General features: G+C 39.8%; 1 protein-coding gene and 1 long non-coding RNA gene across 2 annotated transcripts in view; both read right to left on the reverse strand.

The window, feature by feature from the left end:
• The window catches only part of PRKAR2A (protein kinase cAMP-dependent type II regulatory subunit alpha), a 105,452-nt gene that overhangs the window by 59,412 nt on the left and 29,693 nt on the right, over nt 1–16,347 (reverse strand). The gene's annotated exons all lie outside the window — the stretch shown is intronic.
• On the reverse strand, nt 8,769–16,339 carry LOC145721107 (uncharacterized). Its single transcript, XR_014144574.1, has 2 exons — nt 14,836–16,339; nt 8,769–9,037 (listed from the first exon to the last, which is right to left on the reverse strand). It is a non-coding gene; the product is annotated as an uncharacterized LOC145721107 (long non-coding RNA).

Genomic DNA, 16,347 nt, shown 5'->3' on the forward strand with positions numbered 1-16,347 from the left:
CTGGCAGTCCACCATCATCACCCTCTGCCCCTTCCTCATTGTATTTGACCTCCCCTACACCTGACATGGTTGACTAGCCCTGCTTTCTTGGATTCCCCTTTCCATTGGCTTAGCCAAAACGTTGTTCATTTGTCCTCCTACCTTTCTGGTCTCAGTGGCACTCTCTCTCACTGCTGCCCTTCTTGTTGCAAAGCCCCAGGCCTCCTTCTCTCTGTAGCTGTCACAACCCCCCACGACTGCTGTTGCCACAACAGATGCACGTACCAAGTCCATTTCTGTATTCCTACGTTGTTCCTGAGCTCCATACCTCTATTTCTCATTGCCTCTGGAGGTTTGCACTTGAATGGCTGAGACCAAATCTGTCCTAGGTCTTCCTGTCACCATCACCATGGAAGCCTGTCTGTACCTCCTCCCTCTGCCTCACCACATCACCCTTCCCCCCCCCCAGCACACATTCAACAGGGCACCAGGACTTAATTGAGTCTACTCTTGAAATTCGCGTCCACTCTCTATGCTTTCTCTAGCCTCAACTTTAAAAGAATACCCCCAGGGGTGCCTGGGTAGCTCAGCTGGTTAAGCATCTGCCTTCAGCTCAGTTCATGATCCAGGAGTCCCAGGATCGAGTCCCGCATCAGACTCCCTGCTCATGGGGGGGGTCTGCTTCTCCTTCTGCCCCTCCCCTTGCTCGTGCTCTCTCTCACTCTCAAATAAAATCTTTTTAAAAATTTTAAAAACACCCCCAGAGAGCACCCCAGTACCTTCCATGCAGCTCCAGACAGTCTTCCAAATACAGACTACTACCACATCATTCCCCCAATGAATAAAATCTCTGATAACTTGCCACTGCCTCTGAATAAGGTCCAAAGTATTTCTTTCAAGGACTTTGTTTCTTTCACCTTCCTAATCTTAATGCCGGCCACTTCCTTCCTCCCCAAGCTACAGATCTTGTACTCTGAGGTTTCTGTGCCTTTGTTTCTCCCTTAACCTGGCCTACAACATATTCCTGTCTTTCTCTGCCTGGCAAACAGCACTTGCTCGGTTGGTCTTTGTCCCCAGGTAGAATGGGAATGTCTCAATAGCAGAGGCCATGTCTACTTCTTCTTGAAATCTCCAGCACCTAGCACCACAGTGGCCTGACATAAAAGAGACACACAGATGTTTGAGCTGGAGTAGGCAGTATGTTGCTGATGTCTTAGACCAATATTTCTCAAATGTATTCTGGACAGTAAAAAATGCATTTAATGTATGGTAACAGGAGAATGGTGGCTACCAGGAAGTAGGAGGAAGGGGAAAAAGGGAATTGTTTAATGGGTACAGAGTTTCAGATTTGGAAGATGAAAAAGTTCTGGAGATCTGTTTTGCAACAGTGTGAATATACTTAACACTACTGAACTGTATACTTAAAAATATTTAATAAGTTACACATTATATATTTCTTACCACAATTAAACACATTTAATACTGCAACCTAGTATACATATACAATTATAACTGAAAATATATAACCTTATTACATGCAATAAACTCTAGTATTCTCTATTCTATTTGATTTTTTAAAAGAAACAACGCTGGTCACTGCATTCTAAATTGATTTCAGGGGTGCTCGGTGGCTCAGTTGGTTGAGTGTCCGACTCTTGATTTCCGCTCAGGTCATGATCTCAGGGTTGTGAGATCAAGCCCTACATCCAGCTCTGTGCTCAGCGAAGAGTTGGCTTGAGATTCTCTCCCTCTCCCTTTGCCCCTCCCCCCACTCACACACACACTCTCTAAAATAAAATAAATAAATCTCTTTTAAAAATAAATAAATAGGGCGCCTGGGTGGCTCAGTTGATTAAGTGACTGCCTTCAGCTCAGGTCATGATCCTGGCATCCCTGGATCTAGTCCCACATCGGGCTCCCTGCTTGGCAGGGAGTCTGCTTCTCCCTCTGACCCTAACCCCTCTCATGTGCTCTCTCTCATTCTCTCTCTCTCAAATAAATTCTTTAAAAATAATAATAAAAAAAATAGATTTCAAAACTCAGTAATAAATTACAACCCAAAGGCTAAATATCACTGTTCCAGAATGCATTGCAAGCTTTCTCACATCAACAAAGGGGTAAATACCTCATTGCCTCTGCTATTGTATGAGCCTTCTCAAGATGTCCTTTCCTTCTGTCTTATCAGACTAAAGATGGCAAGAACACTCTAATGCTAGAACATTATACAGTAGTGTTTGAGGCAATTAATTCAAGATTTTGCCTATTATGTGCTAGATACTGTATCAGTAGATAAATGAAACAAATTATTTTATCAAGAGAATTTACATTCTAGTGGGAGAAACAAACAAGAAATAGACATGTGGCATTTGGAATAAGTGATAGAAAGAAAAGCAAAGCAGAGTAAGGAAGCAGAGTAAAGGAAGCGTATCAGAGATTGTTCTGAGTTCACCAAATCCTGTTTTCTTTTCGTACTGGACACACAGCTAGACTGTTCTCTAGCCTCTCTGGAAGCTAGGGACAATACTGAGCCATTCTGCCTAATGGAACATTGGTGATTGATGTTGCCAACTCCAGCCTGACCCTCCATGGGATCCTTCATGTTTTCTTCCTTCCTCTTTCAACCAGTTGCAGAGAAGTCAGCAGAAGACTGTGTCTCCAGAGAAGCCCTTCCCTTCCCAACCAGGGTTTCCTGAGAAAATTAAGCCCTTAATACAATGATGTGAATGACTAGACTAATTCCTCAGTTCTCCCAAGGATGGCATATAATTAGCACCACTCCAGAATCATAGAGAAATTAACTTGTTGCATGCAACAGATGTCTTAAGGCATTAGGGCTTAATTATTTCCCCAGACTTCCAGTTGAAAGGGCTACTCTAGGGGTTTAAGGAGCCTGGGTCTCTGAATGTGTGAGGAGCAGAGGCCTAGCCCTGCCGATGCACATCAGACTGTGACCTGAGCAAGAAAAAAAAACCCCACAAAACCCTGTATTTAACAATATAAATAATGATAGTACTGGATTATAACTCATAGAAGAAAGAATCCATGAGTCCATACTGATAAATATTAATAATATGATAAATACATACAGAAGTAAGAAAGGAAAATTCTTTCTTAGAGTAAAATTCTGACCAATAAATGAGAAAAGAGTGATGGGAAATTTTTTAAGGTACCATTTGGCAAGCATCATAGTAAATAACTGTTTAAGGCAAGAATCATCAATGGATACTAAGAAGTACGAAGAGAAACAGTACATTTACAGTCTTAAAGTATCTCCACACAAGTTACCAACTAATTAGAAAATAATCATAACTTTACAGTGGAGTAACCTGGTCAGATGCATCCTTAACCAAGTGATTAAAGGGGACACCACCAGTAACAGGATACCTTGTGTCTTCTGATACAATGCACTGAGAAGGACACAGCACTACCTCTGTGGTATTCTTACTAAAAATTTATAACCTGGATTTAATCAAGAAGAAATAACAGACAAACACAAATCAAAGGACATTCTATAAAATACATGGTCAGCACTCTTCAGAAGTGTTAAAGTCATGAAGGATAAGCACTGTTTACTTCAAAGGATGTCACTCTTTAGTTCAGAGTTGTCATGTCATTAAGGAGACATGACAACTAATTCAACGTTTGATCCTGGATAGGATCCTGAGTCAGAAAAAAGTTGTTTTGTTATAAAGAATACTACTAGGACAGCTGATAAAAATTGAACATCTGTAGATTAAATATTAGGTACTAGTATTACATCAGTTATTTCCTATATTTTGATCATTGTATTATGGTTATGTAAGAGAATACCATCCCTCCTTTTTTAAAGGAAACACACTGAAATATTTAGAAATAAAGGGGCATCAGGCACCTGGGTGGTACAGTTGGCTCAGGTCGTGATCCCAGGGTGGTGAGATCGAGCCCCACATGGGGCTTCGTGCTCAGTGTGGAGTCTCTCCCTCTCCCTCTGCCCCTCCCACTCATGCCCTCTCTCTCTGTCTCTCTCTAAAATAAATAAGTAGGGGCACCTGGGTGGCTCAGTAGGTTAAGCGTCTGCCCTTGGCCCAGGTCATGATCTCAGGGTCCTGGGATCGAGCCCCGCGTTGGGCTCCCTGCTCAGAAGCAGAGGGAGTCTGTTTCTCCCTCTCTCTCTCCCTGGCTTGTGTGCTCTCTGTCAAATAAATAAAATCTTAAAGAATAAAATAAAACTAAATAAATAAATCTTTTTTTAAAAAAAGGAAATAAAAGGGCATCATGCCTGCAATTATTGACACTGTCTTTAAAATGTTTATATTAATCATACATTATTTTACATTAATTTTTATTTCAATATTGCATTAAAATATCTATCTTGATTCCTGAGTTTTTTGGTACCCACTCAAATTTTGTGCCCAAGGCAAATGCCTCATTCTCCTCATGCTTCCCAGCCCTACTATTACAATTCAGAAAAAATAAAATGTGTGTGCATAACAGAGAAAAGAATATGACAAAGCAAATGTGGTAAAATGTTAACATTTAGGGAATGTGGATATGAGAATTCTCTGTTCTATTTGCACTTTTCTATAAGCCTGAAATTATTTCAAAAGAAGTTAAAATGAGTTCTGAATGAAAACATGGATATCTGGAAAATTAGAAAATGTTTATTCGTAAGAGAATGGTTAAGCAGATCCATGACTAATTACAGAGCCTTCAAAAATCATGTTTTTGGAGGGGCAACTGGTTGGCTCAGTCAATAGAGCATGTGACTCTTGATCTCAGGGTTGTAAGTTCAAGCCCATGTTGGGTTTAGAAATTACTTAGAAATAAAATCTTAAAAAAAAATTACAGATCTACAACTATATGGTCAACTAATTTTGGACAAAGCAGGAAAGAATATCCAATGGAAAAAAGACAGTTTCTTCAACAAATGGTGTTGGGAGAACTGCAGAAGAATGAAACTGGACCACTTTCTTACACCTTACACAAAAATAAATTCAAAATGGATGAAAGACCTAAATGTGAGACAGGAAACCATCAAAATCCTAGAGAACACAGGCAGAAACCTCTCTGACCTCAGCCATAGCAACTTCTTATTAGACATGTCACCAGAGGCAAGGGAAACAAAAGTAAAAATGAACTGTTGGGACTTTATCAAGATAAAAAGCTTCTGCACAGTGAAGGAAACAATCAACAAAACTAAAAGGCAGCATGAAAGAAGCTATCTGTAAACAACATATCTGATAAAGGATTAGTATCCAAAATCTATAAATAACTTACCAAACTCGACACCCAAAAAACAAATAATCCAGTTAAGAAATGGGCAGAAAGCATGAATAGACATTTTTCCAAAGAAGACATCCAGATGGCTAACAGACACAGGAAAAGATGCTCAACATCACTTATCATCAGGGAAATGCAAATCAAAACCACAATGAGATACCACCTCACACCTGTCAGAATGGCTAAAATTAACAACACAAGCAACAACAAGTGTTGGCAAGGATGTGGAGAAAGGGGAACCCTCCTGCACTGTTGGTGAGAATGCAAATTGCTGCAGCCACTCTGGAGAACAGTTTAGAGGTCTCTCAAAAAGTTAAAAATAGGGGTGCTGGGGTGGCTCAGTCGCTAAGCATCTGCCTTCAGCTCAGGTCATGGTCCCAGGGTCCTGGGATTGGGCCCCACATTGGGCTCCCTGCTCGGCGGGAAGCCTGCTTCTCCCTCTCCCACTCCCCCTGCTTGTGTTCCCTCTCTCTCTGTGTCTCTCTCTGTCAAATAAATAAAATCTTTAATAATAAAAAAAAAAGTTAAAAATAGAACTACCTGGAGCACCTGGGCGGTTCAGTTGGTTAAGCAACTGCCTTTGGCACAGGTTGTGATCCTGAGGTCCTGGGACCAAGCCCCGTGTCGGGCTCCCCCCTCAGCGGGAAGCCTGCTTCTCCCTCTCCCTCTGCCCTTCCCCCACCCCTGCTCATGCTGTCTCTCTCTCTGTCTCTCAAATAAATAAAATCTTAAAAAAAAAAAAAATCTACCCTACAACCCAGCAATTGCACTACTAGGTATTTACCCAAAGGATAAAAAATACAGATTCAAAGGAATACATGCATCCCAATGTTTATAGCAGCATTATCAATAGCCAAGAGAGCCCAAATGTCCATCCACTGATGAATGGGTAAGAGGTGGTACAGGGGTGTCTGGATAGCTCAGTTGGTTGGGCGTCTGCCTTCCACTCAGGTCATGATCTGAGTCCTGGAATCGAGTCCCACATTAGGCTCCCTGCTCAGTGGGGAGCCTGCTTCTCCCTCTCCCGCACCCCTGCTCATGCTCTCTCTCGCTATCTCTCTCTCTCTCATATAAATAAATAAAATCTTTAAAAAAAAGATGTGGTGTATATATATACACACATACATATATACACACATACACATACACAATGGAATATTAGTCATCAAAAAGAATGAAATCCTGCCATTTGCAATGACCTGGATGGAGCTAGAGTGCCTTATGCTAAGTGAAATAAGTCAGAGAAAGACAAATACCGTATGATCTTACTCATATGTGGAATTTAAGAAAGAAAACAGATGAACATATGGGAAGGGGGAAAGAAAAAAAGGAGAGAGGGAAACAGGGAAACAAGCCATAAGTGGCTTTTTTTTCTTTTTTTTAAGATTTATTTCAGAGACAGAGAGCGAGCACTCGAGCCCGAGAAGGGGCAGAGGGAGAGAGGGGAAGCAGACTTCTTGCTGAATGTGGAACCCAACACAGGGCTCCATCTCCTAACTTGGAGATCATGACCTAAGCCGAAACCAAGAGTCAGTTGCTCAACTAACCGAGCCACCCAGGCACCCCACTGTAAGTGACTCTTAACAACAGAGAACGAACTGAGGGTTGATGGAGAGAGGTGAGGGCGGATGGGCTAGATGGGTGACGGGTATTAAAGAGGGCACTTGTTGTGATGAGCACTGGGTATTTTACGTAAGGGATGAATCACTGAATTCTACTCTAGAAACCAATATTGCATTGTATGTTAACTAACAAAATTTAAAGAACCTGAAAACTTCTAACTTAGCAAAAGAAGATATTAGTTGAAAAAAAGTATGTTTTTGGAGACCATTTAATGACAAGGAAAAAATGCTCTTAAAGGTTAATCAGAGCAAAAACTGCCTGAATACGCTATACAATGTCAGTTTTTACATACACGTTTTTACCTGTGCATAAATAAAAAAGAAAACCACCAAAATGTTAATGAGGTTTTCCTTGGGTGGTAGAATCAGGGACAATTTACATTTTCTTTATGCTCTTGTATAATTTCTAAATTTAAAAGTAAAAATATATTACTGCTAGAAGAAATATATTCTTTTAATGTAAAGTATGAAACAAAACAGAACTATGAACCACCAGCTCTTTGTTAGTGAACAGAGAAAACAGTATTGAGAATCAGAACTTAGTGTCTTATCTATTAAAAACTCACACATTCTTTTCCTACCTGAAATATGTGACCTTCTCAAAAAAAAATACAATGAGCTCATTTCATGCTAACTTTATATTTGTGTTCCTTTGCTAACATACTGAAAGATGGCCTAAACATTTAGTTAGGAACCAATATTAAAAATGTAATTGTTTAGGGCGCCTGAGTGGCTCAGTTGGTTAAGTGACTGCCTTCGGCTCAGGTCACGATCCTGGAGTCCCGGGATCGAGTCCCGCATCAGGCTCCCTGCTCGGCGGGGAGTCTGCTTCTCCCTCTGACCCTCCTCCCTCTCATGCTCTCTGTCTCTCATTCTCTCTCTCTCAAATAAATAAATAAAATCTTTAAAAAAAAATGTAATTGTTTAAGCAATTATCAAAAATCAATTATATGAAATTATTAATAAAATTGAGGTTTTTAGGAAATTCTGAGTTATTTTTCATGCTTTCACTCACTTAAAACATGCACCAATTCTCCTGAAACTCTTCCAAAAAATTGCAGAGGAGGCAACATTTCCTAATACATAATTATGATGCCAGCATTATGCTGATACCAAAGCTAGACAAAGATATCACAAGAAAACTTCAGATCAATAATCCTTATGAATATAGATGAAAAATCCTAAAAAAAAAAGCAACCAAAATCTAACAAATCCAACTGAATCCAATAGCACATTAAAAAGATTATACACTGGGGCGCCTGGTGGCTCAGTCAGGTAAGTGGCTGACTCTTGGTTTCAGCTCAGGTCGTGATCTCAGGGTCAGGAGATCAAGCCCCACATCTGGCTCACACTGAGCAAGGAGTTAGCTTGAGATTCTGTCTCTCCCTCTCCCTCTGCTCCTCCCCCCTCTCATGCGCTCTCTCTCTCTCAAATCAATAAATAAATCTTAAAAATAATTATACACCATGACAAACTAGGATTTAGCACAGGAGTGCTAGGATAATTCATCATAAGAATATCAATGTAATGTGTCACATTAATAGAATGAAGGAAAAAAACACATGATCATCTTAATAGATGCAGAAAAAGCATTTAGTAAAATTCAGCAGTCTTCCACGATAAAAAAAGAGTCAGAAAAACAGGAATGAAAGAAACTTCATTAACATGAAAAGGAGTATTTATAAAAGTCCACAGCTAACATCATACCTAATGGTGCAAAACTGAAAACTTTTCAGGGCGCCTGGGTGGCTCAGTCATTAAGCATCTGCCTGGCGGGGTCAGTGGGTAGAGCATGTGACTCTTGATCGCAGGGTCCTGAGTTCAAACCCTATGTTGGGCACAGAGTTTACTTAAAAAAAAAAATTCCATTTAAATGGCACCAAAAAGAATAAAATACCTAGGAATAAATTTAACAGAGGAAGTGAAGATGTATGCACTGAAAACTACAAAACATCACTGAAAGAAATACACCTGAAACTAATATAACACTATATGTTAACTACACTGGATTTAAAAAGTTTTTCATTATCTTTAGTTTTTTCTACCAACAAAAGAAATACAGATTCATTTAAGCAATTCCAACATTATAGAAATATACAACACAGAAACCAAAAAAAAGAAAAATTTAAAGTAAACCTGACTAAATGGAAGACATCTCATGTTCATAGATTAGAAGACTTAGTACTGTTAAGATGGAATACTCTCTAAAGGGATCTACAGATTTAACACAATCTCTATCAAAATTCCAATGGCCTCTTTTGTAGAAATGGAAAAGCTGATTCTCAAATTCACATGGAATTATAAAGGCTCCAAATAACCAAATATAATATTGAAAAAGAAAAACGGGGTGCCCGAGTGGCTCAGTTGGTTGAGAGCTGACTCTCAGTTTCAGCTCAGGTCGTGATTTCATGAGTTGTGGGATTGAGCCCCATGTGGGACTCTGCACTGGAGTCTGCTTGAAGGTTCTCTCTCTCCCTTTCCCTCTGCCCCTATCCCCCAATAAAAAATCTTAAAAAAAAAGAAAAAGAAAAAAGAAAAACAAAGTAAGTGAGACTTCCCAATTTCAAAACTTACTACAATTACAAGCATGAGGAGAAACATATAAACCAACAGAATAGAATTGAGAGTCCGGAAATAAACTCAAATATCTATGGCCAACTGATTTTCAACAACAGTGCCAACAACATTCAATGGGAAGAATAGTCTCTTCGGCAAATAGTGCTAAGACAACAGGATATCCACATGCAAAGAATGAAGTTAAAACCCTAACTCCACATACAAAAATTAACTCAAAATAGATCAATGACCTAAATATAAGAGTTAAAACTATAAAACTATTAGAAAAAAAATAGTAAATATTCATGATCTTGGATTTGCCAATGGATTCTTATATTTGACACACAAACTTTGTGCATCAAAAGACATTATTAAGAGAGTGAAAAGACAACAAAATATTTGCTAATCATATATCTAATAAGGTTTTAGTATCCATAATATACATGGAATTTTCATGACTCAACAACAAAAGACACACAACCCAATTAAAATGAATAAACAAACAACAACAACAAAAACAGAAAGACTCATAGAGAACAAACTGGTGTTTGCCAGAGGAAAGGAGGGTGGGGGGATAACTGAAATAGGTGAAGGGAATTTAAAAAGTACAAACGTCAGCGCCTGGGTGGCTCAGTTGGTTAAAGCAACTGCCTTCGGCTTAGGTCATGATCCCGGGGTCCTGGGATCGAGTTCCACATCGAGCTTCCTTTGCTCTGCAGGGAGCCTGCTTCTCTCTCTCCCTCTGCTTGACACTCTCCCTGCTCTCTCTGTCAAATAAATAAATAAAATATTTAAAAGGTACAAACTTTTAGTTATAAAATAAATAAGTCACAGAGAGGAAAGTACAGCATAGGGAATATAGTTAATAATATTGCAATAACCTTGTATGGTGACAAAGGGCAACTACACTAATTATGGTGAGCACTGCATAATGTATAGAATTGTCAATCACTATAATATAACATATAACTACATACTATATGTCAACTATATACTTCAATAATACATTATTTTAAAGATTTATCTATTTATTTGAGAGAGAGAGAGAGTGAGCAAGTACGAGCAGGAGGGGCAGAGGGAGAGGGAAAGAGAATCCCAAGCAGACTCTACGTTGAGAGTCGAGCCCCACACAGGGCTCGATCCCACAACCCCGTGATTACGATCTGAGCCTGAAACCAAGAGTTGGATGCTTAACAGACTGCGCCACCTAGGTGCCCCAATAATAATTTTTTTTTTAATGGGCAAAGGACTTGAATAGACTTTTCTCAAAAGAAGATACACAAAGAGCCAAAAAGCACATGAAAAGATGTTCGACATCACTGTCATTAATGAAGTGCCAATCAAACCACCATGAGACACCACTTCGCATCCACCAAGATGGCTTTAATCCAAAATATGGTAAATGAATGTTGGCAAGGATGCAGAGAAACAGAAACCCTTGAACACTCCTTATGGGAAGGTGAAATGGTGAGGTAGCTGTGGCAAACTGGTGGTTCCTCAAAAAGGTATACGTAGAATTATCAATTGACCCAGCAATTCCACTCTTAGGTATATACTCAAAAAGAATTGAAAACAGGTACTCAAGCCGAATTGTTTATAAATGTTCATAGCAGCACTATTCACAATAGCCAAAAGGTGGAAACAGTCCAAATGTCTATCAACAGATGAACAGATAAACTGCAGTCTATCTATGCAGTGGAATATTATTCAGTCATAAAAAGAAATGGAGTACTAACACATGGTAACAAGTTGGATGAACCCTGAAAACATGTTAAATGAAAGAAGCCAGACACAAAAGCTCAAATTGTGCATGATTCATATTCTGAAGATGAATTATTCAGAAAGGTAAATCCATATATCCATAGAGAAAGAAAGCGGACTGATGGTTGCCAAGGAATGGGGGATGGGGAACACGAGGAGTGATTACTAGGTACAGGATGTTCTTCTGGGGCACTGAAACAATTTTGAAACCAGAGGCATGGTGGTTGCATAACACTGTGAATGCACTAAATGCTAAATGCCATTGAAGTGTATATTTAAAATAGTTACTGTATGTTATATTAATTTTACCTCAATTTTTAAAAATTATGCTAAGTGAAAGAAGCCAGGCTCAAAAGAGCCATATTGTATGATCTTATTTAAATGAAATGCCCAAAAAAGGCAAAACTAGATTAGTGATTGCCTGGGACTGGGGTGCAAATAGGCACAAGGGATCTTTTTGGGATAATGAAAAGTTCTAAAATTGTGGTGATGAATGTACAACTCTGTAAATTTACTAAAAATAAATGAATCGGGGGTGCCTGGGTGGCTCAGTCGGTTAAGTGTCCGCCTTTGACTCAGGTCGTAATCTCGGGGTCCTGGTATCAAGCCCCACATCGGGCTCCCTGCTCCGCGGGAAGTCTGCTTCCCCCTCTCCCTCTGCCTGCCACTCTCCCTGCTTGTGCTCTCTCTCAAATAAATAAAATCTTTTTTAAAAATTGAATTGCGTGCTTAAAAATGGATGAATTTTATGTTGTATGTATTATATGTCAATAGAACTCATTTAAAAAAAAATTGAAAGCCCTTAGCCATGATTCATATCAATATTAAGTAGAAGGAACACGGAGAGGAAATGAAACAGTAAAGAGAAAAACAGGTAAAAATATCACTCTTATTCCTTCAATAAATATTTATTGAGTGCCTACTATATGCTAGGCACTGGGATTAGGGTGGAGAGCAAAACAAATCACCTGTCCTCAGTGGAGTTTATAATCTAATTGTGGTAACAAACAATAGACATATCCTATAATGCAAAAAGGCACAGACTCAGTAAGTTCTGAGGTATATTAATAGAAAGAAAATAATTCATCATACCCTTTTTTCATTTGGCATTACAGACAACTGTGAGCAAAAAAAAAAAAAAGTTTCTACTACTTTATGTGAAGCCTTGTGTTCTGTTTAAACTTTAAAAATTTAGCTCTGAAATGTGCTCAGATTTTTTAAACTCTGAGAACTTGTAAACACAACTGATTTCTACAGACAGCAAAAACTTGTCTAATCTTGTGTTAGTCACAGTAATCAAATTAAATATAACACTCTGTACATATTAAAGCACAAAGAACTAAAGACAAGAGATAAAGACTGGGGTATGATTCTGATTAGAAAGGAACAGGAGGTACCTCTCCAGCTTCTGGATATAGAAGACAAAAGTCCACTTGATTATAGAGATTGGGCAATAGAGCCTCAATTCTTCCTTGGGATTGACAAAACTCTCTGCAATTTCCAGAAAGTATGTGATTTAGGTAGCTGCTGTGAGCCATGTTAAAGGTTCTAAGTAAAGCCAGATAAGGCAAGGGGAGGGGGGGAAGTTATCAAGAATGTTAATAGTGAAGGGTCACTGAGTAGGATATTCAACTGGCCTTATAATCCTTTCTATTCACCCAAAGAGTGAACAGGTTTATGGTCTCCAGTTTCTTATAAGAAAGACATATTTTGAGGGGCGCCTGGATGGCTCAGTCAGTTAAGCGTCTGCCTTCAGCTCAGGGCATGATCCTGGGTTCCTGGGATTAAGCCCCACATCGGGCTCCCTGCTCAGCAGGGAGCCTGCTTCTCCTCTCCCTCTGCAGCTCCCCCTGCTTGTACTCTCTCTCTTTCTCAAATAAATAAAATCTTAAAAAAAAAAAAAAAAGATGGGGCACCTGGGTGGCTCAGTCGTTAAGCGTCTGCCTTTGGCTCGGGTCACGATCCCAGGGTCCTGGGATCGAGCCCCACATCGGGCTTCCTGCTCCGCAGGAAGCCTGCTTCTCCCTCTCCCACTCCCCCTGCTTGTGTTCCCTCTCTCACTGTATCTCTCTCTGTCAAATAAATAAAAAATCTTTAAAAAAAAAAAGGATGTATTTTGAATCTTGAACTAAGTTTGACCTTTTTGCTGATATTAAACATTCTTCAATGCCTTGTTCCATTTGTATTTCCATAAAGTTCTATAAGTTTGATGTGCACCAAGGTAGAGAATCATTGCTGTAAATCAGTAACATATCACAGAATCAGAGTCGTTCAAAGCTTATGAAGCCCTTAAGTCAGAGCAGCTCTCCAGAAATTCAAAGCATAGCTCTGTCTGGTAGCAAACAGCCAGTCCACTCTTATTTTCTAATTTTAAGCTTTGTGGGGTTTTTTTAAAGATTTTATTTGACAGAGAGAGCATTGAGAGAGCATGAGTGGGGGGAGGGGCAGAGGCAGAGGGAGAAGCAGGCTCCCCACTGAGCACAGAGCCCGACTAGGAGCTCCATCCTAGGGCCCGGGATCATAACCTGAGCAGAAGGCAGACGCTTAACCAACTAAGCCACCCAGGGACCCTCAAGCTTTGTGTTTTGTAAATATTTAATCATGAATTTCAAGATGTCTTTTAGGATATGAAGAAAATGGGTGGTTTCAATTCTCCAGTTCTAAAGCCTTTTGATATTCAGAAGTGTTGGCATATTTTTATGAAAGACTGAATGTATATATTCCATTTCAGAGTTTTGTTTCTTTTGAAAGCACCGGCATTGAGAAATGCCATGCTAAGAAACTGGAAGATTCCTAATCCTCCAAGTACACAAATGTTGCAGTTTAGAAGAGGGAGAGTCAGTCATTTTCCATTCCCAAAGGCACTAATTATTCTATAAACATTAACACACACTGCATCCAAGAGGTACTAGTAATACAGACTCTACCTTGGCTGCCCTCTGCCCTGATGCAAAGGTGTGAAGAGGCAAGTCAGGCTTCCTTATTTTCCTTCATAGGTCAACATTCACTTCCACCTTTACCACAACCAAGGCATTCTTACCAACAGAAATCAGTCCAGCCTGTTAAGAAAACTGGAAGCCAATCAACAAAGCCTATCAAATTATTTGCATAAGAAATATCTGCCATATTTTCAAATGACAAAAGGTATACCACCAACCTTCAGTCTGTCATTTTACAACATCATTATTTTATTTATTTATTTAATTTTAGAGAGTGTGTGTGCGTGCATGAGTGGTGGGAAAGGCAAAGGGACAGGGAGAGGGGAAGCAGACTCCACAAGGCTCAATCTCCCAACCCAGAGATCATGACTTGAGCCCCAAAACCAAGAGTTGGACATTTAACCCATGAGCCACCTAGGCACCCCATAAGTCATTTATTCTTAATATTTGACAAGGCTTTGCAGAATGAGGCAAATATAAGAGTCATAAGCTTTTTTTTAAAGATCTATTTGTTTGAGAGAGCGCACGCACCCAAGGGGGGGAGCAAAGGGAGAGGATCTCAAGTAAACTCTCTGCTGATTGTGGAGCCCAACTGGGGGCTTGATCCCACAACCCCGAGATCAAGAGTTGGATGCTCAACTGAGCCACCCAGGTGCCTCAAGAGTCATAATAAAATTTTAAGTCAAAGACAGATTTGCATTCTAACTTTAGAACTTAACCTCTCGGGGCGCCTGGGTGGCTCAGTTGGTTAAGCGACTGCCTTCGGCTCAGGTCATGATCCTGGAGTCCCAGGATCGAGTCCCACATCGGGCTCCCCGCTCAGCAGGGGGTCTGCTTCTCCCTCTGCCCTCTTCCCTCTCATGCGCTCTGTCTCTCATTCTCTCTCTCTCAAATAAATAAAAAAAAACCAAAAAAACAAAAAACTTAACCTCTCTGAGGCCTTGGTATCCTCATAAATTCAATGAGAGTAGTATTATTTATCACAAATGACCTGAGCCTGGGTGGCTCATTTGTTAAGCATCTGCCTTCGGCTCAGGTCATGATCCCGGAGTCCTGGGATCGAGCCCCGCATCGGGCTCCCTGCTCAGCGGGAAGCCTGCTTCTCCCTCTCCCACTCTCCCTGCTTGTGTTCCCTCTCTCGCTGTGTCTCTGTCAAAAAAAAAAAAAAATTATAGGTCTTTAAAAGACTGGAGCTCAGTTTCACATTTTTTCACAGCTGCTATTTCACCATGTGTACCCTGTTCAAACATTTTTTTTTTAGTTACAATTTTTTTAGTTTCACTATGTGCAAGTACGGAGCCAAGAATTTCAAATGCACCATTGAATGCAATTGTCTCAACAACCCTATTATCATCCCATTTTGTAGCTAAGGAGACTGAGACTAAGAGAATTGCCCTCAAAATAGACAGTCACAAAGCTAGAAAGTGGTTAAGCCAGGATGTGTTTTATCTAAATTTGACAACTCAGGAAAAGCAGAGCTGTGATTAAATACAATGCCTGTTTTATACTTTTGGGAAAAAATTCCACCAGTTTAATTATGGAACTGGAGCAATATACTGTATATTAGAATTCCTCACCTTGCAATCATCAAGACAGTATGGTATTGGCACAAAAACAGACACACAGATCAATGGAGCAGAATAGAGAGCCCAGAAATAGACCCAACTCTATGGTCAAGTAATCTTCGACAAAGCAGGAAAGAATGTCCAATGAAAAAAAGACAGTCTCTTCAACAAATGGTGTTGGGAAAAGTGGACAGCCACATGCAGAAGAATGAAACTGGACCATTTCCTTACACCACACATAAAAATAGACTCAAAATGTATGAAAGACCTAAATGTGAGACAGGAATCCATCAAAATCCTTGAGGAGAACACAGGCAGCAACCTCTTCAAGCTCAGCCGCAGCAACTTCTTCCTAGACACATCGCCAAAGGCAAGGGAAGCAAGGGCAAAAATGAACTACTGAGACTTCATCAAGATAAAAAGCTTTTGCACAGCAAAGGAAACAGTCAACAAAACCAAAAGCCAACCAACAGAATGGGAGAAGATATTTGCAAATGACATATCAGATAAAGGGCTAGTATCCAAAATCTATAAAGAACTTATCAAACTCAACACCCAAAGAACAAAGGATCCAATCAAGAAATGGGCAGAAGACATGAACAGACATTTCTGCAAAGAAGACATCCAAATGGCCAACAGACACATGAAAAAGTATTCAACATCACT

This window comes from Leptonychotes weddellii, chromosome 1 (assembly GCF_054177405.1).
Source record: "Leptonychotes weddellii isolate Sample4059 chromosome 1, ASM5417740v2, whole genome shotgun sequence".
NCBI lineage: Eukaryota > Metazoa > Chordata > Mammalia > Carnivora > Phocidae > Leptonychotes > Leptonychotes weddellii.